The sequence below is a fragment of the Canis lupus genome, chromosome 2, assembly GCF_003254725.2.
Source record: "Canis lupus dingo isolate Sandy chromosome 2, ASM325472v2, whole genome shotgun sequence".
Taxonomy (NCBI): domain Eukaryota; kingdom Metazoa; phylum Chordata; class Mammalia; order Carnivora; family Canidae; genus Canis; species Canis lupus.
Genome location: NC_064244.1, coordinates 1,788,647 through 1,809,370, shown reverse-complemented (window position 1 = coordinate 1,809,370; position 20,724 = coordinate 1,788,647). Strand labels below are relative to the sequence as shown.

The 20,724-nt window shown below is 36.2% G+C and overlaps 1 protein-coding gene across 7 annotated transcripts in view; it reads left to right on the top strand.

Moving 5' to 3' along the window:
• CCNY (cyclin Y) overlaps positions 1-20,724 on the top strand; it is a 335,524-nt gene that overhangs the window by 30,391 nt on the left and 284,409 nt on the right. For 2 of the 7 annotated variants that reach the window (XM_049099407.1, XM_035714061.2), the window contains exon 3: positions 5,562-5,595. The exons of 3 other annotated variants lie outside the window; for them this stretch is intronic. The gene's annotated coding sequence lies outside the window, so the exon portion shown is untranslated. Of the gene's footprint in view, positions 1-4,329; positions 4,364-5,561; positions 5,596-20,724 lie in introns of all 7 variants that reach the window. 2 more of the 7 variants (XM_049099406.1, XM_049099402.1) reach the window with 1 other exon arrangement.

Sequence of the window (20,724 nt, the reverse complement as noted above, 5' to 3'; positions counted from 1 at the left end):
CTTAGCTTTCTAATAAGTTTTGAGTTGGGAAGTGTGTGCTCTTTAAATTTGTTCTTGTTTTTCAAGATTGTTTCAGCTATCTGGGTCCTTTAAATTTCCATATGAATTTTAGCATCACCTTGCCAATTTCTGCAAAGAAATCAGCTGGAATTATAGTAAATACATTGAATCTATAGATTAATTTGTGAGTAATGCCATCTTAACAATATTAAGTCTTTTAATCCATGTATGTGGGTTATTTTCCATCTATTTAGATCATCTTTAATTTTTCAACAATGTTTTATGATTTTTAAAGTATAAGTTTTACATTTCTCTTATTAAAATTTATTCCTCAGTATTTTATTTCTTTGCATGCTACTGTAAATGGAATTACTTTCTTAGTTTCATTTTCAGATTAGTCATCAGAAATGTATATACATACAGTTGAGTTTTGCATATTGATCTTGTATCCTGCCATCTTGCTGAACTCATTTACTAGTTTTAATTTTTTTTAGTGAGTTTTTTTAGAATTTCTACATAAAAATAATTTCATCCGCTAACAGAGATCATTTTACTGTCTTCCCAATCTGGATGCCTTTTTTAAAAATTTATTTATGATAGTCACACAGAGAGAGAGAGAGAGAGGCAAAGACGTAGGCAGAGGGAGAAGCAGGGTCCATGCTGCTTCGACGTGGGATTCGATCCCGAGTCTCCAGGATTGCGCCCTGGGCCAAAGGCAGGCGCCAAACCGCTGCGCCACCCAGGGATCCCCTGGATGCCTTTTATATCTTTATTTTGGGTAATTGCCATGACTAGAACCTCCAGTACAATATTGAGTAGAAGTGGTAAAAGGAGATATTTTTGTCTTATTCCTGATCTTAAAGTGAAAGTATTTAATCTCTTACCATTAAATATGAAGCTAGCTGTGCATTTTTTGGAGATGCTATTTATTAGGTTAAAGAAGTTCCCTTTGGGTAACCCGGGTGGCTCAGCGATTAAGCACTGCCTTCGACCCAGGGCATGATCCTGGAGACCTGGGATTGAGTCCTACATCCGGCTCCCTGAATGGAGCCTGCTTCTCCCTCTGCCTGTGTCTCTGCCTCTCTCTCTCTCTCTCTCTCTCTCTGTGTCTTGTGGGACCCAGGAAATTTAACAAAATCTCCTACCCCTGGACAAGCAGAGCAGGACTGACTCTATTTTGGGCTACACCCGCCTTGTGCTGACCTGCTTATTACTTAGGGCACTGCCCCGCCCTAGTCAAAGACCAGGACATCCAGCTTCCAAAAACAAACAAACAAACAAACAAAACAAAACAAAACAAAAGGCCAGGGCACACCCTAATGGAAATCCGGCTCAGTGGACCAGCATGACTGTGCAACTTTCTGCGTATCCCATTGGCCACCGGCCCCTATAAAGTTGCTAAGGCTCTTAGTCTCAGCGTCCAAGTCCCTGCTCCGCTGTGTCGGGTACACTTGGACCCAGGCTCAAGCTTGTAAATAAACCCTCGTGTGTTTGCATCGGTGTCGGCTCCTTGGTGGTTTCTCGGATTCGCGATCTTGGGCACAACAGTCTCTCATGAATAAATAAATAAAATCTTAAAAAAAAAAAAAAAAAAAAGAAGTTCCCTTCTATTTCTTGTTTAAGTGTTTTGTTTTTTTTTTTAATTTTTAAATTTTCCCAAATGCTTTTTCTACATCTATTGAGATGATTATGTGGTTTTTGCCCTTAATTGTATGATATGTATTACATTAAGTGATTTTAAGATGTGAAGCCACCTTTGCATTTCTGGGATAAATTCCACTTGATGATGGTGCTTAATTCTTTTAAAATGTTTGTTTCAATTTGCTAGTGTTTTGTTGTAGAATTTTGCATCTATTTTCAGAAAAGATATTGGTCTTCAGTTTTCTTTTCTCATGAGGTCTTTTTCCGGTTTTGGCCTCAGTGTAATGGCGTGATAAAATGATTTGGAAAGTGTTTTATCCTCTTTTATTTTTTTGGAAAAGCCTGGGAAGAATTGGTATTTTTTTAGATTTTATTTCAATTCAAGCTAGTTAACATATAGCATATTATTAGCTCCAGGGGTAGAATTTAGTGATTCATCACTTGCATATAACACCCTGTGCCCATGGCAACAAGCGCCCTCCTCAATGCCCATCACCCATTTACCCCAGCCCCTCACCCACCTCCCTTCCAGCGACCCTCAGTTTGTTTCCTATGTTCAAGAGTCTCTTATGGTTTATCTCCCTCTCTGTTTTTACCTTATTTTATCCCCCCCCCTTCCCCTATGTTCATCAGTTTTGTTTCTTCAATTCCACATACGAGTGAAGTCATATGGTATTTGTCTTTCTCTGACTTATTTCACTTAGCATGATATCCTCTAGTTCCATCCATGTCGTTGCAAATGGCAAAATTTATTTCTTTTTTTGGATGGCTAAATAATATTCCACTGTGTATAAATAAAAAAATATATATATATGTATATAAAGAGAATTAGTACTAATCCTTATTTAAATGTTTGATAGAATTCATCAGTGAAGATATCTATGTCTGGTATATTTATTGTGGTAGTTTTCTAATTATATTCAATTTCTTTATTTATTACAGGTCTATTCAAGTTTTCTATTTCTTCTTGATTCAATTTCAGTATCTCTTTTAAGCATTTGTCTATTTCTTCTACATTATTTATTGGCATACAGTTATTCATAGTATTCCTTATAATCTTTTAAAATTTCTGTCTGCAGTATTGCTCCTCCTTTCATTTTTTATTATGTAAATCTGAGCCTTTTTCCTTCTTTTTGCTTTTTGTGTGGTCAGACTAGCTAAACATTTGTCAATTTTGTTTTCTTTTCTTTTTTTTTTTCAATTTTGTTTTCTTTTCAAAGAACCAAATCAGTCTTTTAAATTTTTCTGTGTTGTCTTTCTATTTTCCATTTTGCTTATCCATGCTTTAATCTTTATTATTTCCTTCCTTTTGTTTGCTTTAGGTTTAGTTTGCTTTTGTTCCCACTGTCTTCAAGCGGAAGTTAGCGATTTAAGATATTTTTCTTTTTAAATTTGTTGTTTATTTCCCTCCAAATACCGTTTTAGTTGCATTACATAAGTTTTGGTAAATTTTCTTCATTTTGACTCATCTCAAAGTGTTTTATTATCTTCCTTGTGATTTCTATTTTGATTCATTAGTTATTTGGGAATATATTGTTCTATTTCTACATGTTTGTGAGTCCCCAATTTCTTTTTGTTATTGATTTCCCTTTTTCACTCTATTATGGTTGTAGAACGTCCTTTATATAATTTAAAATAAAAAATCATTGATACTTGTTTATATTCTGGCAATGATCTATCTTGGTGAATGGACTTGAGAGATTCTGCTATTGTTTGGTCTATAAAGGTCTTTTAAGTATAGTTGGTTCATAAATATTGAAATCTCTATTTCCTTGTTTATCTTCTTTCTAGTTCTGTTATTGAAAGGAGAGTATTAAAGTCTCTATTATTGTCAAATTGTCTATATTCCCCTTCAATTCTGTCAGCTTTTGCATTTTGGTGGCTCTGTTGTTAAGTACATATATGTTTATAATTGTTGTATATTCCTGATAGGTTGAGTCTTTTATCATTACAAAATGTTCCTCTTAATTTCTAATCTATTTTAGCCTCTCCTGCTTTCTTATGATTGCTGTTTTATAATATATCTTTCTTCCACCCTTTTACTTCAATCTATTTGTATCTTTGAATATACGATGTATCTCTGGGAGCACCTGGGCAGTTCAGTTGGTTAAGTGTCCAACTTTTGATTTAGGTTCAGATCACAATATCAGGGTTGTGAGATAGAGTCCTGCATCAGGCTCTACACTGGCTGTGGAGCCTGCTAAAGATCCTCTCTCTCTCTACCTCTGCCCCTCCAACCCCATGTGCTTTCTCTCTCTCAAAAATAAATAAAATCAATCAATCAATCAATCAATCAATCAATCTCTGGTGACAATATATAGTTGAATTTTCCCCCCAGTCTGACAGTTTTGGCTATTTTATTGATTGATGATATACTCACGTTTAATTTATATGGATACAATTGAAATTACATATACTACTTTATATTTTGTTTTTTATGTCTCATCATTTTTGTTCCTCTGTTCTTCCTTTACTATCTCTTTGTTTGTTTCTCTAGGGTTTACCAAATACATCTTAACTTATTAGAACCTACTTTAGACTTATATTCACTTAATTCCAGTGAGATATAGATATGACTATAGCTCTATTCCCTTTTTCCTTTTTGGTGCTGTTATTGTATATATCAAATCTATATATGTTACACATCCAATAATATAATGCTACAATTATTACTTTGTGTACTTTTAGGTCTATTAAAGGAGCTGAGAAAAGAAAAAAGCAAGTATGTATTTATAGACTTTGATATATTAACTTTAATATTTACAATTTCTGGTTCACTTCATTGCTCCTACAGATTTGAGTTGCCATCTGATATCATTTCCTTACTCCAATACAGCTTTTATCCCATATACCTTCTTTTTTTTTTGCTATTATGGGCAAATATATTTCTATATGTTATGGGTTTATTTTTTTTTTTTTTTTTTTTTTTTTTTTTTAATTTTTATTTATTTACTTATGATAGTCACAGAGAGAGAGAGAGAGAGGCAGAGACACAGGCAGAGGGAGAAGCAGGCTCCATGCATCGGGAGCCTGATATGGGATTCGATCCCGTGTCTCCAGGATCACGCCCTGGGCCAAAGGCAGGCGCCAAACCGCTGCGCCACCCAGGGATCCCTCTGTTGTTAAGTACATATATGTTTATAATTGTTGTATATTCCTGATAGGTTGAGTCTTTTATCATTACAAAATGTTCCTCTTAATTTCTAATCTATTTTAGCCTCTCCTGCTTTCTTATGATTGCTGTTTTATAATATATCTTTCTTCCACCCTTTTACTTCAATCTATTTGTATCTTTGAATATACGATGTATCTCTGGGAGCACCTGGGCAGTTCAGTTGGTTAAGTGTCCAACTTTTGATTTAGGTTCAGATCACAATATCAGGGTTGTGAGATAGAGTCCTGCATCAGGCTCTACACTGGCTGTGGAGCCTGCTAAAGATCCTCTCTCTCTCTACCTCTGCCCCTCCAACCCCATGTGCTTTCTCTCTCTCAAAAATAAATAAAATCAATCAATCAATCAATCAATCAATCAATCTCTGGTGACAATATATAGTTGAATTTTCCCCCCAGTCTGACAGTTTTGGCTATTTTATTGATTGATGATATACTCACGTTTAATTTATATGGATACAATTGAAATTACATATACTACTTTATATTTTGTTTTTTATGTCTCATCATTTTTGTTCCTCTGTTCTTCCTTTACTATCTCTTTGTTTGTTTCTCTAGGGTTTACCAAATACATCTTAACTTATTAGAACCTACTTTAGACTTATATTCACTTAATTCCAGTGAGATATAGATATGACTATAGCTCTATTCCCTTTTTCCTTTTTGGTGCTGTTATTGTATATATCAAATCTATATATGTTACACATCCAATAATATAATGCTACAATTATTACTTTGTGTACTTTTAGGTCTATTAAAGGAGCTGAGAAAAGAAAAAAGCAAGTATGTATTTATAGACTTTGATATATTAACTTTAATATTTACAATTTCTGGTTCACTTCATTGCTCCTACAGATTTGAGTTGCCATCTGATATCATTTCCTTACTCCAATACAGCTTTTATCCCATATACCTTCTTTTTTTTTTGCTATTATGGGCAAATATATTTCTATATGTTATGGGTTTAATAATATGTTATATACGTATTATTCATATAATAGCTATTTAATCAGTTAAGAGAAGAAAAGCACAGAAATATATATATTTATACTGTCTTTCATAATTACATAATTACCTTTTTTAGTACTCTTGTCTTGTTATGTGGATATGAAGTGCTGTCTTGTGTCACTTGCATTTAGCCTGAAGAAGTTTCCTTACTAACTTAGTATTTATTATAAGGCAGCTCTGCAAGCAGTTTTTCATTTACCTGTAAATGTCTTTATTTCACCTTCATTTTAAAAATTGTTTTTCTGGGTAGAAGATTTTTGATTGGGGGCACCTGGGTGGTTCAGTGGTTGAGTCTCTGCCTTTGGCTCAGATCATGATCCTGGGGGTCCTGGGATCAAGTCTCACATTTGACTCCACACAGGGAGCCTGCTTCTCCCTCTGCCTATGTCTCTCATGAATAAATAAATAAAATCTTAAAAAAAAAAAAAGATTTTTGGTTGGATTTGTTTTTCTTTCAATACTTGTAATGTGTTATCCCACTACCTTCTGGTCTCCATTATTTCTGAAAAAAAAAATTGTTAATCTTATTAGAGTACCCTTGTAAGTGACGAGTCATTTAACTCTTGCTGCTTTAGAAATTTTCTCCTTGTCTTTGGCTTTCAGCATTTTTCCTATGATGTTTCCAGATGTGAAACATCCTGCGTTTATTTGAGTTCTTTGAGCTTCTTAGGTGTGCAAGTTTTTTAAAAATCAAATTTGGGGTGTTTTCACGTCATCATTTTGTCTAGTTTTTTCCCTGCTCCTTTCCCCTCTCCTTCTGGTACTTCCCTTACTTAATGGTATCCCACAAGAAAGGGCAACCCTCTTGCCCTGTTGGTGGGGTTGAATCTGGTGAAGCCACTTCCGAAAAGAGTATGGAGTTTCCTCAAAAAGCTAAAAATAGAATTACCCTATGATCCAGCAATCACACTATTAAGTATTTACCCAAAGAATGCAAAAACACAAATTTAAAGAGATACATGCACTTCTATGTTTACAGCAGCATTATCTACAATAGCCAAATTATGGAAACAGTCCAAGTATCCACCAATTGATGGATGAATAAAGAAGATGTGGTCTATATACAGTAGAATATTAGCCATAAAAAGAATGAAATCTTGCCATTTGCAATGACATGGAAGAGCTAGAGAGTATTATGCTAAGTGAAATAAGTCTGTTGGGGGAAGACAAATACCACATCTTCTTTATCTACTTATATGTGTAATTTAAGAAACAAAACAAATGAGCAAAGGGTGGGGAGAGAAAGTGTCAAACTGAGAAACAGATTCTTAAGTATAGAGAAAAAGCTAATAGTTCCCAGAAGGGAGATGGCTGGGAAGATGGCGGAAATAGGTGATGGGGGATTAAGGAATGCACTTATGATAAACAGCAGGTGCTGTATGGAAGTGTTGAATCACTGTATTGTACACCTGAAACTAATATTATACTATATGGTAACTAACTGGAATTTAAACTAAAACTTAAAAAAAAGGGGGTATCCTACATTTCTCTGTTCATTATTCTTCATTCTATTTTCTTTCTATTCCTTGGACCTCATAATATATCTTCCTATCTTCAAGTTCATTAATTATTTCTTCTGCCACTTTAAATCTACTATTGAGTTCCTCTAGTCATTTTTCATTTGATTATTGTAATTTTCAACTCTAAAATTTCCATTTGTTTTTAAAAATAATTTCCTTATCTTTATAGACATTTTCTATTTGGTGTGACATTGTCATCATAGCTTCCTTGTTAAGCTGTCTACTTCATTTGATATTACACACAACTGTTAGTCTTCACTAACTGCTAGCTGATGATGCTCTGTTGTTCTACACAATGTCCAAAGGAGGTAGAAGGCCATAGCTCAAGTGCCACAGAGTCATGCTGTTCTTACAGAGATTTAATAGATTTTTAAAGAAGAGTGTTTCTTTATTTGATATTTTCCCTTAGGACAATTACAATTTTTGCCAGTTATGGTGTTTCACTGGGAACAGGTGCATGGAGCTCTTCATGTCACCATTCCAGAAGCATTTTTTGCTTTTTTTTTTTTCTTTTGAGAGAGAGAGAGGAAGAGTGAGCATGACCCAAGGGGAGAGGGGCAGAGGGAGAGACTCTCAAACAGGCTGCATGCTCAGGCAGATCCAGATGCAGGGCTCTATCTCAGGATCCTGAGATTATGACCTGAGCAGAAATCAAGAGTCAGATGCTTAATTAACTGAGCTACCTTAGGTGCCCCTTTGCTTTGTTTTTTAATTCTAGAGAGGATACTTTTATTTTTATAATATATAAAAAGTATATAAGTAGATCTAAATTTTAACACATAACATTAATGGTAATAATCCTGGGTATGGAATTGAGTGGTTTATTTTATTTTATTTTTTTAAATTTTTAAAATTTATTTATGATAGTCACACAGAGAGAGAGAGGCAGAGACATAGGCAGAGGGAGAAGCAGACTCCATGCACCGGGAGCCGGACGTGGGACTCGATTCCGGGTCTCCAGGATCGCGCCCTGGGCCAAAGGCAGGCGCTAAACCGCTGCGCCACCCAGGGATCCCCTGAGTGGTTTATTTTAATGAGATTTACTGAAGTGTAATTAAACTAAAATATGTGCATCCATTTTAGGTGAACCTTTCAATGAGCTTGACAAATACAACCACAGCATATTTAAGATATAGAACATTTCTATCATCACCATATTTAAGATAAAGATCATTTCTCTAATCTGTCCTTTTTCAATAATCTCAACCCCAACTATGTCTTCTAGAATTTTACTGAAATATACTTTTATGTTTGGCCTCTTTCATTCAGGATGTTTCTGAGATTTATCAATGTTGCTGCATGTAGTAAAGTTTATTTCTTTTTATTGTTGAGTAGTATTACACTGTTTCCTCATAGCATAATTTGTTTATCCAGTTGTCTGTTGATGAACATTTGGGTTATTTCCAGTTTTTGAAAATTATCAAGAAAGTTGCTAAGAATATTTATGTACAAGTTCTATATAGACATATATTTACATTTTTCTTGAATAAATAAGTAGAATTGCTTATATTTTGGCTTTATACTTTTGACATTTGTTTTCAAAGTGATTGTAACATTTTACATTCCTACCAGCAATGTATGGAGGAGTTCTAGTTGTTCTACAACTCACCAGCATTTGTTACTGTCAGTCTTTCAAATTTTAGCCATTCAAGTTGCTGCAGTGATATTGTATTTTCAATTCTTGTTTCTCTGACGACTAATAAAGCTTGGTACCTTTTCATGCGCTTGACTGATTTTTAAAAATTGTGATAAAATACACAAAGCATAAAATTTACCATCTTAACCATTTTTATGTGTACAGTTCAGTTGGCATTTTAGTACAACCATATTGTTGTACAATCATCTACATCCATCTACAGAAAGCTTCTCATTTTGCAAAATTGAAACTCTGTACCTATTAAATAACAATTTCTGATCTTCCTCTCCCCCAAGATCCTGGCAATTATTGTTCCACTTTCCATCTCTGAATTTTATGACTCTAGGTTACTCATATAAGTGGACTCATACAGTATTTGTCCTTTTGTGACTGGCTAATGTCATGTAATACAATGTCCTCAAGGTTCATCCATGTTGAAGCATGTGTTAGAACTCTTTTTTTTTTAATTTATTTTTATTTATTTACTTGTGAGAGAAGAGAGAAAAATAACATTAGTGGGGAGTGGGGAGAAGCAGACTCCCTGCAGAGCAGCAGGCCTGATGTGGGGCTCATTCCCAGGACCCTGAGATCATGATCTGAGCTGAAGGCAGATTTTTAACTGATGGAGCCCCCCAGGTGCCCCCAGAATCCCTTTTCCTTTTTATACCTGAATAATATTTCATAGTATTTATACACTACCATATTTTGTACCACATTTTGTTTATCCATTCATTTGTTGATGGATCTTTAGGTTGTTTCCACATTTGGCTCATGTGAATAATGCAGAATAACAAGGGTGCAAAATATGTGTTTTGGTCTCTGCTTTCAATTCTTTGGGGATATAAACCCTGAAGTGGAATTGGTGGATTATATGGTTATTGTGTCATTTATTTTTTAAAGAACTGTTTACATAGTGGCTGTACAAAATAGTACATACTTATATTTTAATATAAAATAATATTCTCATCAATAGTGCACAAGGGTTCTAATTTTTCCACATCCTCATCAACACTTGGTTGGGTATTTTTTGTTTGTTTGTAATAATAGCCATCATAATGGATGTGAGATGACATCTTATTGTGGTTTTGATTTGCATTTCCCTAATGATTAGTGATGTTGAGCATCTTTTCATGTGTTTTTGGGTATTTGCAAATCTTTTTGAGAGTAACACCTTCTCATGTGGTATATGTATACAAAGGAATATTACCCAGCCATTAGAAACGACAAATACCCACCATTTGCTTCGACATGGATGGAACTGGAGTGTATTATGCTGAGTGAAATAAGTCAATCGGAGAAGGACAAACATTATATGGTCTTACTCATTTGGGTAATATAAAAAATAGTGAAAGGGAATAAAGGGGAAAGGAGAAAAATTGAGTGGGAAATATCAGAAAGGGAGACAGAACATGAGAGACTCCTAACTCTGGGAAAAGAACAAGGGGTGGTAGAAAGGGAGGTGGGGTGGGGTGGGGTGACTGGGTGATGGGCACTGAGGGGGGCACTTGATGGGATGAGCACTGGGTGTTTTTCTATATGTTGGCAAATTGAACACCAATAAAAAATAAAATAAATGAATAAATAAATAAATAAATAAATAAATAAAATTTAAAAAAGAGAGTAACATCTTCTCAAGTCCTTTGCCCATTTTCAAAATCATTCCTTTTTTTTCAACTGTTGGAATTCTTTATATATATATATATATATATATATATATATATATATATATATAAAATATTAACCCCTTACTAGATGTATTATTTACATATATTTTCTCCTATTCTGTGGGTTGCATTTTCACTCTGTCGATCATGTTCTTTGATGCATAAAAGTTTTTAATTTTGATGTAGTTCAATTTATCTATTTTTAATTTTGTTGTCTGCGCTTTTTAGTGTCATATCCAAGAAATTACTGCCCTTGATTCACTTTGAATTAAATTTTGTATATGGTATAAGGTAAGCATCCAACTTCATTCTTTTGCATGTAAAAGTGTTTGGGTTAAATTGGTGTTTCTTCCTCAAATGTTTGATTGAATTTTATAATAAAGCCACCTGAACCTGAATTCTTTGTGGAAATTTGAAATTAAGGATTCTATTTCTTCAGAAGATAGGAACGTTCAGATTTTTATTTCTTTCTGTGTTAATTTGGTAATCTCTATCTTTCATGGAATTGTCTAGTCTATCATAAGTACTATCTGAATTGTTAAATATACTAATATATTATTAATATTTCTTATTTTATTTCTGGAGAATCTGTGATGGTGCTGCTTCCTTAATTCTTGGTATTAACAGTTTACTTTCTAATTCATTTTTTTGACTAATCTAGCTAGAGGTTTACCAATTTTTTTTCAATTAGCAATAATCGATAAACCTCATTGGCTATGATATTGCCACTGCACAAAGCTCCACTTTTTTTTTTATATATATATATTTTTTATTTATGATAGTCACAGAGAGAGAGAGAGAGAGAGGCAGAGACATAGGCAGAGGGAGAAGCAGGCTCCATGCACCGGGAGCCCGATGTGGGATTCGATCCCGGGTCTCCAGGATCACGCCCTGGGCCAAAGGCAGGCGCTAAACCGCTGCACCACCCAGGGATCCCCTCCACTTTTTTTTTTTTTTAAGATTTTATTTATTTATTCATGAGAGAAACAGAGAGGCAGAGACATAGGCAGAGGGAGAAGCAGGGTCCCTTTGGGGAGCCCAATGTGGGACTTGATCCCAAGACCCCAGGATCACGACCTGAGCCAAAGGCCAACCTCAATCACTGAGCCACCCAGGTGCCCCAAGGTTTACCAAACTTATTGATCTTTTCAAAGAAGTGGTTCTTTTGATTGATTTTCTCTATTTTTGTCTGGTTTTGGCTTCATTAATTTCCAATATAATCTTTATTGTTTCTTCCTTCTATTTTTCTAAGATGGGATCTAAGGTAATTGATTTTAGGTCTTCTTAATTATTTATGTATTTGTCGTTGAAAAATATTTTTAAAATGTATTTTAGAAAGAGAGAGATTGTGAGTGAACAGGAGGAGGAACAGAGTGGGAGGGAATGAGAATTTGAAGCAGACTCCACATTGAGCAAAGAGCCTGACTTCAGGCTCAAACACAACTGCAAGATCATGACCTGAGCTGAAACTGAGAGTCCAGCACTTACCACCCACTTGCCCCTTGATCTTCTTTTTTAATATAAATACCTAATGCTTTTTTTCTCTAAAGCATAACTTTAGCTAAGTACATCCCACAGATTTTGTAGAAATATTTTCTCATTGTTCTTACAATTTCTTTTTTGACTATGGTTTATTTAATTTCCAAATATTTTGTGCTTTATAGTTATCTTTAGTTATTGATTTCTAACTAAATTGCATTTTGTAAGGGCTCTATGTGATTTCTATCCTGTTGAGTTTATGGAGACTACTTTTATGGCTCAGCATATGACAAATGTCCCATTGGCACTGATAACACTGCAAAGTCTGCCATTGCTGGGTGAAGTGTTCTTTAAAAGATAATTAGATCCACTTATGTGAAAGGATTATTCAAGTTTTCTATATTCATATCTGTTTTTCGATCTGCTATTTCTATTAATTATGGAGGTGCTGAAATATCCAACTCTAATTGTGGATTTGTCTTTTTCATTTTTGTCAGTTTTTTCCTCAGATATTTTGGGGTGTTTTTTTTTTTTGTCTGTTTTTTATTTTTCTGTTTATTTCAAGTTTTTATTTAAATTCTAGTTAGTTAGCGTATACAAAATTGATTTCAGGTGTAGACTTTAGTGATTCATCACTTTGCATATAACACACAGTACTCATGACAAGTGTCCTCCTTAATACTCATCACCCATTTAGCCCCTCCCCCAGCCACCACCCTCAACACAATTCTCAGTTTGTTTTCTACAGTTAAGAGTCTCTTAGAAAAAAAAAAAAAAAAAGAGTCTCTTAGGATTTGTTTCCCTCTCTCTTTTCTTTCTTCTCATATGTTCATCTGTTTTATTCCTTAAATTCCACATATGAGTGAAATCATACAGCGTTTGTCTTCCTTTGATTGACTTATTTTGCTTAGCATAACCCTCTAGCTCCATCTCTGTCATTGTAAATGGCAAGAGTTCATTCTTTTTTTTTTTCAAAGATTTTTTATTTATTTATTCATGAGAGACACAGAGAGATAAAGAGGCAGAGGCACAGGCAGAGGGAGAAGCAAGCTCCATGCAAGGAGCCGGATATGGAACTTGATCCCAGGTCTCCAGGATCATGCCCTGGGCTGAAGGCAGTGCTAAACCACTGAGCCACCGGGGCTGCCCAAGTTCATTCTTTTTAATGGCTGAGTAATATATACCACCTCTTCTGTATCCATTCATCAGTCGATGGACATTTGGGCTCTTTTCTATAGACTATTTGGCTATTGTTGATAATGCTGATATAAACATCAAGGTGCATATGCCCCTTCAAAACTGTGTTTTTTGTATCCTGTGAGTAAATACTTAGTGGTTATAATTGCTGAATTGTAGGGTAGTTGTATTTTTAACTTTTTGAAGAAACTCCATACTGTTTTCTAGAGTGGCTACAATAGTTTGCATTCCCACCAACAGTGTAACAGGGCTCCTCTTTCTCTGTATCCTTGCCAACATTTGTTGTTTCCTGTGTTATTAGTTTTAGCCATTCTGACAGGTGTGAGGTGGTATCTCTGTGGCTTTGATTTGTATTTCCTTGATATGAGTGATGTTGAGCATCTTTTTAAAAAGATTTATTTATTTATTAGAGAGAAAGAGAGCATGGAGAAGAGGGGCAGAGGGAGAGGGAGAGAGAGAGAGAATCTCAAGCAGACTCCCCGTTGAGCACAGAGCCCAATGCAGGGCTTGATCTCACAACCCAGAGCTCATGACCTGAGTTGAAATCAAGAGTCTCATGATTAACCAACTGAGCCACCCAGACATCCCAGTGATGTTAGCATCTTTTCTTTTCTTTTTAAAATTTAAATTCAATTAAAATTTAAATTTCATATAGTGTATCATTGGTTTTAGAGGTAGAGTTCAATAATTCATCAGTTGCATATAACACCCAGTGCTCATCACCTCACATACTCTCCTTAATTCCCATCACTCAGTTATCCCATTCCCCCACCCACCTCTGCTCCAGCCACCCTCAGTTTTTTATAGTTAAGAGTTTCTCATGATTTTTTTCTCTCCCTGATTTTTTTCTCTCCCTTTTTCTTTCCATTCAGTTATCCCCCCTTTCCTCTATGATCCTCTGCCCTGTTTTTATATTCCACACATCACATCTACACTCTTTCCATAGTTTGGATATTGTGGACATTTGAGGCATCTTTTCATGTGTCTGTTATGCATTCTGTGTCTTCTTTGGAAAAATGTCTGTTCATGTCTTCTACCCGTTTCTTAACTGGATTATTTATTTTTTGGGTGTTGAGTTTGATAAGTTCTTTATAGATTTTGGATATTAACCCTTTATCAGATAAGTCATTTGCAAATATCTTCTTTCATCCTGTAGGTTGTCTTTAGTTTTGTTGGTTTTTTCCTTCACTGTGCAGAAACTTTTATTTTGACAAAGTCCCAATAATCCATTTTTGCTTTTATTTCTCTTGCCTCCAGTGGCATGTCCAGTAAGAAGGTGCTGCAGCAGAGGTCAAGGAGGTTGCTGTCTGTGTTTCCTCTAGGATTTTGGTTGTTTCTATCTCACATTTAGGTCTTTCATCCATTTTAAATTTATTTTTGTGTATGGTGTAAGAAAGTGGTTGAGTTTCATTCTTCTGCATGTTGTTGTCCAGTTTTCTCAACACCATTTGTTGTCATTTTTCCATTGGATATTATTTCCTGATTTGTCAAAGAAAGATTAGTTGATCATATAGTTGTGGGTCCATTTCTAGGTTCTCTATTCGGTTCCATTGATCTATATGTATGTTTTTGTGCCGATACCATACTGTCCTGGTGACTACAGTTTTGTAACATAGCCTGAAGATGGGAATTGTGATGCCTCTAGTTTTGCTTTTCTTTTTTAAGATCATGTTGGCTATTTGGGATCTTTTGTGGTTCCATACAAATTTTAAGATTGCTTATTCTAGCTCTGTGAAGAGTGCTGGTGGTATTTTGATAGGGATTGCATTGAATGTGTAGATTGCTTTGGGTAGTATAGACATTTTAACAATATTTGATCTTCCAATCCATGAGCATGGGAAGTTTTTCCATTTCTTTGTGCCATCTTCAATTTATTTCATAAGCATTCTATAGTTTTCAGCATGCAGATCTTTTATGCTTAGGCTTTTTCCTAGGTACCTTATGGTTTTGATGCAACTGTAAATTGGATTGATTCCTTAATTTCTCTTTCAGTTGCTTCATTTTTGGTGTATAGAAATGCTATCTCTGGGTGGCTCAGCGGTTTAGCCCCTGCCTTTGGCCTAGGGTGTGATCCTGGAGTCCCGGGATCGAGTCCCGGCATAGGGCTCCCAGCATGGAGCCTGCTTCTCCCTTTGCCTGTGTCTCTGCCTCTCTCTCTCTTTCTCTATGTCTATAATAAATAAATCTTTTTTTTTTTAAGAAATGCAACGGATTTCTATACATTGATTTTATATCCTGTGACTGCTTAATTTGTGTATCAGTTCTAGCAATTTTTGGGTGGAATCTTTCAGGTTTTCTACGTAGAGTATCATGTCATCCACAAATAGTGAAAGCTGCTTGATTTCTTTCTTACCAATTTGGATGCCTTTTATTTCTTTCTGTTGTCTGATTGCTGAGGCTAGGACTCCTAGTACTATGTTAAATAACAATGGTGAAAGTGGATATCTCTGTCTTCTTCTTGACTTTAAAGGAAAAGCTCTCAGTTCTTCCTACTGAAGATGGTATTAGCTGTGGTGTTTTCAAGTATAGCCTTTATGATGTGAGGTACGTTCCCCCATCCTTACTTTGTTGAGAGTTTTTATCAAGAATGGACTCTGTAGGGGATCCCCAGGTGGCTCAGTGGTTTAGTGCCTGGCTTCAGCCCAGGACGTGATCTTGGAGTCCCAGGATCGAGTCTCATGTCGGGCTCCCTGCATGGAGCCTGCTTCTCCCTCTGCCTGTGAATCTGCCTCTCTCTCTCTCTCTCTCTCTGTCTCTCATGAATAAATAAAGTCTTTTAAACAAATTTTTTTAAATCTTTTTAATCATTTTGTTGGATAACTAGGTTTTTTTAATATTTTATTTATTCATGAGAGACACATGAATGAGTTTGGAAGTTTTCATTTCTATTTTTTGGAAACAGTTTGAGAAGAATAAATATTAACTCTTCTTTAAATGCATGGTAGAATTCCCCTGGGAAACCATTTGGCCCTAGACTTCTGTTTGTGAAGACATTTTTGATTAATTAAGTTCTCTGCTGGCTAGGGTTTGTTCAAATTTTCTATTTCTTCCTGTTTCAGTTTGGTAGTTTGTGTGTTTCTAGAAGTTTATCCATTTCTTCCAGATTGCCCAGTTTGTTGGCATATAGTTTTTCATAATATTCTCTTATTATTGTATTTCTGTCATGTTGGTTGTGTTCTCTCTTCTTTCCTTCGTGATTTTATTTATTTAGATCCTTATGCTTTTCTTTTTGATAAGTCTGGTGAGGGGTTTATCAATTTTACTAATTCTTTCAAAGAAATAGCTCTTAGTTTCCTTGATCTATTTTACTGCTTTTGTTTGTTTCTATATCATTTATTTCTGCTCTAATCCTTATTTCTCTTCTTCTGCAGGCTTTAGCCTTTATTTGCTTTTCTTTTGCTAGCTCCTTTAGATGTAAGGTTAGGTTGTGTACTTGAGACAGTTCTCACTTCTTGAGGTAGGCCTGTATTGCTATATACTTCCCTTTTATGACCACCTTTGGTGCATCCAAAGGATTTGGGCGGCCATGTTTTCATTTTCATTTGCTTCAATGTATTTTTTCATTCCTTCTTTAATTTCCTGGTTAACTCCTTCCTTCTTTGGTAAGATGTTCTTTAACCCCCATGTATTTGTCATGTTTCCAAATTTTTTCTTATGGTTGATATCAAGTTTCATAGTATTGTGGTCTGAAAACATGCATGGTGTGATCTCAGTCTTCTTGTACTTGTTAAGGCCTGATTTGTGACCCAGTATTATATGATCTATTTTGGAGAATGTTCTATGTATACTTGAAACGAATGTGTATTCTGTTGCTTTAGGATGAAATGTTGTGTATATATCTGCTAAATCCATCTGGTCCAGTGTGTCATTCAAAGCCATTGTTTCCTTACTGATTTCTGCTTAGATGATGTGTCCATTGCTATAAGTGGGGTGATAAGTCCCTACTATTATTGTACTATTATCAATAAGTTATTTTATGTTTGTTATTAATAATTTTATATATTTGGCTGCTCCCAAGTTAGGGGCATAAATATTTATCATTGTTAGATTTTCTTGTTGGATAGACTGCTTTATTTTGATTTAATGTCCTTCTTCATCACATGTTACAGTCTTTGGTTTAAAATCTAATTTGAAAAAAGAAAAAAAAACTAATTTGTCAGGATACCTGGGTGGCTTAGTGGTTGAGCATCTGCCTTTGGCTCAGGTTGTGAACCCAGAGACCTGGGATCGAGTCCCACATCAGGCTTCCTGCATGGACCCTGCTTCTCCCTCTGCCTATGTCTCTGCCTCTCCCTCTCTCTGTATCTCTTATGAATAAATAAATAAAATCTTTTTAAAAAATCTAATTTGCCTGATAAAAGTATAGTTATTGGGCTTTTTTTGATGTCTATTTGCATGTTAAATGGCTTTCCATCACCTTTTTCAATCTGCAGGTGTCTTTAGGTCTAAAATGAGTCTCTTTAGGCAGCATATAGATAGGTCTTTTCTCTTTTTTTTTATCCATTCTGATACCCTATGTCTTTTGATTGGCACATTTAGTCCATTTATATTTAGAGTGATTATTGATAGATATGAATTTAGTGACAGCGGATTATTACCTGTAAAGTTGGTGTTTCTGGAGATTTTCTCTGTTCCTTTCTAGTCTTTGTCACTTTTGGTCTTTCCCACTCAAAGAATGCCATTTAATATTTCTTGCAGAGCTGGTTTAGTGGTCTTGAACTCCTTCAGTTTTTGCTTGTCTGGGAAACTCTTTGCCTATCCTTCTATTCTGAATGACAGCCTGGCTGGACTAAGTATTCTTGACTTCATATTTTTTTCCATTGAGCACATTGAATATATCATGCCACTTTCTTCTGGGATGCTAAGTTTCTGTGGATAGATGTGCTGTGAACCTAATTTGTCTTCCCTTACTGGTTAAGAACTTTTTCTCTCTTGCTGCTTTCAATATTCTTTACTTGTCTGTGTATTTGTAAATCTTGGTATGTCTTGGTGCTGGCCAGTTTTAGTTGATTTTTTTTTAAATTTTTTAAAAATTATTTATTTATGATAGTCACAGAGAGAGAGAGAGAGAGAGAGGCAGAGACACAGGCAGAGGGAGAAGCAGGCTCCATGCACCGGGAGCCCGACATGGGATTCGATCCCCGGTCTCTAGGATCGCGCCCTGGGCCAAAGGCAGGCACTAAACCGCTGCACCACCCAGGGATCCCCAGTTTTTGTTGATTTTGATGGCAGTTCTCTGTGCTTCCTGGATTTCAATGTCTGTTTCCTTCCCCATATTAGGGAAGCTTTCAGCTATACTTTGCTTAAATAAACCTTCTCCCCACTTTTTCCTCTCTTCTTTTTCTGGGACTCTTATGATACAAATGTTATTACAATTTATGGAGTCACTGAGTTCCCTAAATCTATATTTGTGATCCAACATTTGTCTTTCCTTCTTCTATTCAGCTTCCTTATTTCCCATAATTTTATCTTCTATATCACTGATTCATTCCTCTGCTTCTTCCATCCTTGTTGTCAATACAGCCAGTCAGTTTTGCACCTTGGCTACAGCATTTTTTATTTCATTATGACTAGTTTTTAGGTATTTTATCTCTGTAGTAAGGGTCTCTCTGGTTTCTTTTATGCTTTTCTCAAGACCAGCTACATCTTTATGGTTGTTGTTTTAAGTTCTGGTTAAAGCATTATTTGTATCTGTTTTGATTAGATCCCTGGCTGTGATCTCTTCTTGTTCTTTCTTTTGGGGTGAATTCCTCCATCTTGGCATTTTTTTCTAGGTTTGTGTTAGGGAAGCCTGTTATGTTTCCTACTCCTGAGCATAATGGCTATATTAAGAATAGGTCACGTACTTTTCAGGGCCTGGTGCTTCAGGAAGTTTTTTTTGGTGTATGCTGTATGCACTCTACTGTTGTGTTTTGGCTACTTTCCCTCAGATCCATCCTCTCAGAGTTTCTCTTTGCCTGCAGTGGGGCAGTGTTTGGACCTAGTCCAGTGTGTGGCAAGTTTTAACTGAGTGTGTTTTGCTCTGCTTGTTAGAAAAGGCTAGATCATATTTGCACTAAAGCTGAAGGTTTGTAGCACTCTATGATCCGACTTGGTGCATATGGAGGGTTTGTGCTGGTCTTCTGGGGGAAGGGCCTGCTGCACTCATTCTCAGGGAAACTTACCCTAGTGGAGATGCATCTGCAGGTCACAGTGGGGGCTTGGTGTAAATGGCACGAGTCTCCACTGAGGGCACTCTTTTGTTCACTGAAGTATGTCTGTGCTGATGGGGGAATGGGGCAGGGTCACCCACTCTCTTGTCTCCAAAGAGGAGAATTCATGCTCACTACTGTTCAGGGAGCCCTCACAGAAAACTGAATAATCTCTCTTCTTGTGTCTCTGGCCCTGTCACAACCCTGCTTTCACCCTGTGTCTGAGCCATCACTCTGCCTACCTCAGGCACACCAGCTTGGTTTCAACACTCTGAGTTTTAGGGACCTGGCAGGGCACAGACCCCCACTAATCCTCTCAGGGAGAGTGTCACTGCACTGGGGCTCATGCTGGTTTTTCCCAGAAAAGCAATCCCATGACTCTGCTGGGGCTTGGCGTTTATGGCAAAACATAGCAAAACGTGCTTCCAGGTTAGCTGCCTTCAGCAGGTGCCTCTGGAGCTATGCTAATTAAGGGGCCACTCAATGGTGCCCCATTGTCTCTTTTGTCCTTTTCTCAACTGCATTCCAAGAAGGGAAACTGTCTTTCCCTGTGCACACCACAGTATCTTCAGACCATGTTGCCCATTCTGGGGCCTCTGTCTTCATTCCCCAAAGAAGCATTGTTAAGCTTGCCAGGCTCAAGCCCAGCAATGGAGCAGACTTCTAAAACTTCAGACTATGAGCTCCACGGCTTATAAAAACTTGCAATAATCAGCCCCTTTTCCTAGTCAATGGTTTTGGACAAGAGTTTTTCTTGTGGAATCCTTTATGTGCTGCTCCCCACCTCCCCACCCCAGCATGTCTCTCTTGGTGATCAGGGTTCCCTATCCTCCACAGCACCTGTAATTCTTTTCTCCCCTAAATCAACTCTCTGCAGCTCCTACCTTCCACGATGTGGCGTTTTTTCTTCCTTTAGATGTGCAATTTGTTCCCTCAGTCCTCAGATGGATTTCTTGGGTGTCAGAATGATTTAATATTTCTCTAGCTGTGTATGGGGGGGACAAGGTAAGTATAAGGTCCCCCTACTATTCCCTACTTCATGTATTTTGAAGCAGTTGGGTGTATTCACATTTAGGACTGTCATTTTCTCTTAGTAACTTGCCATTTTATTATTATGAAACATCCCTCTTTATCTCTGGGAGTAGTCCTTGTTCTAAAGTCTACTTTGTCCAATATGAAGATAGTCATTCCACTTTTCTTATGTTTCATGTTTACAT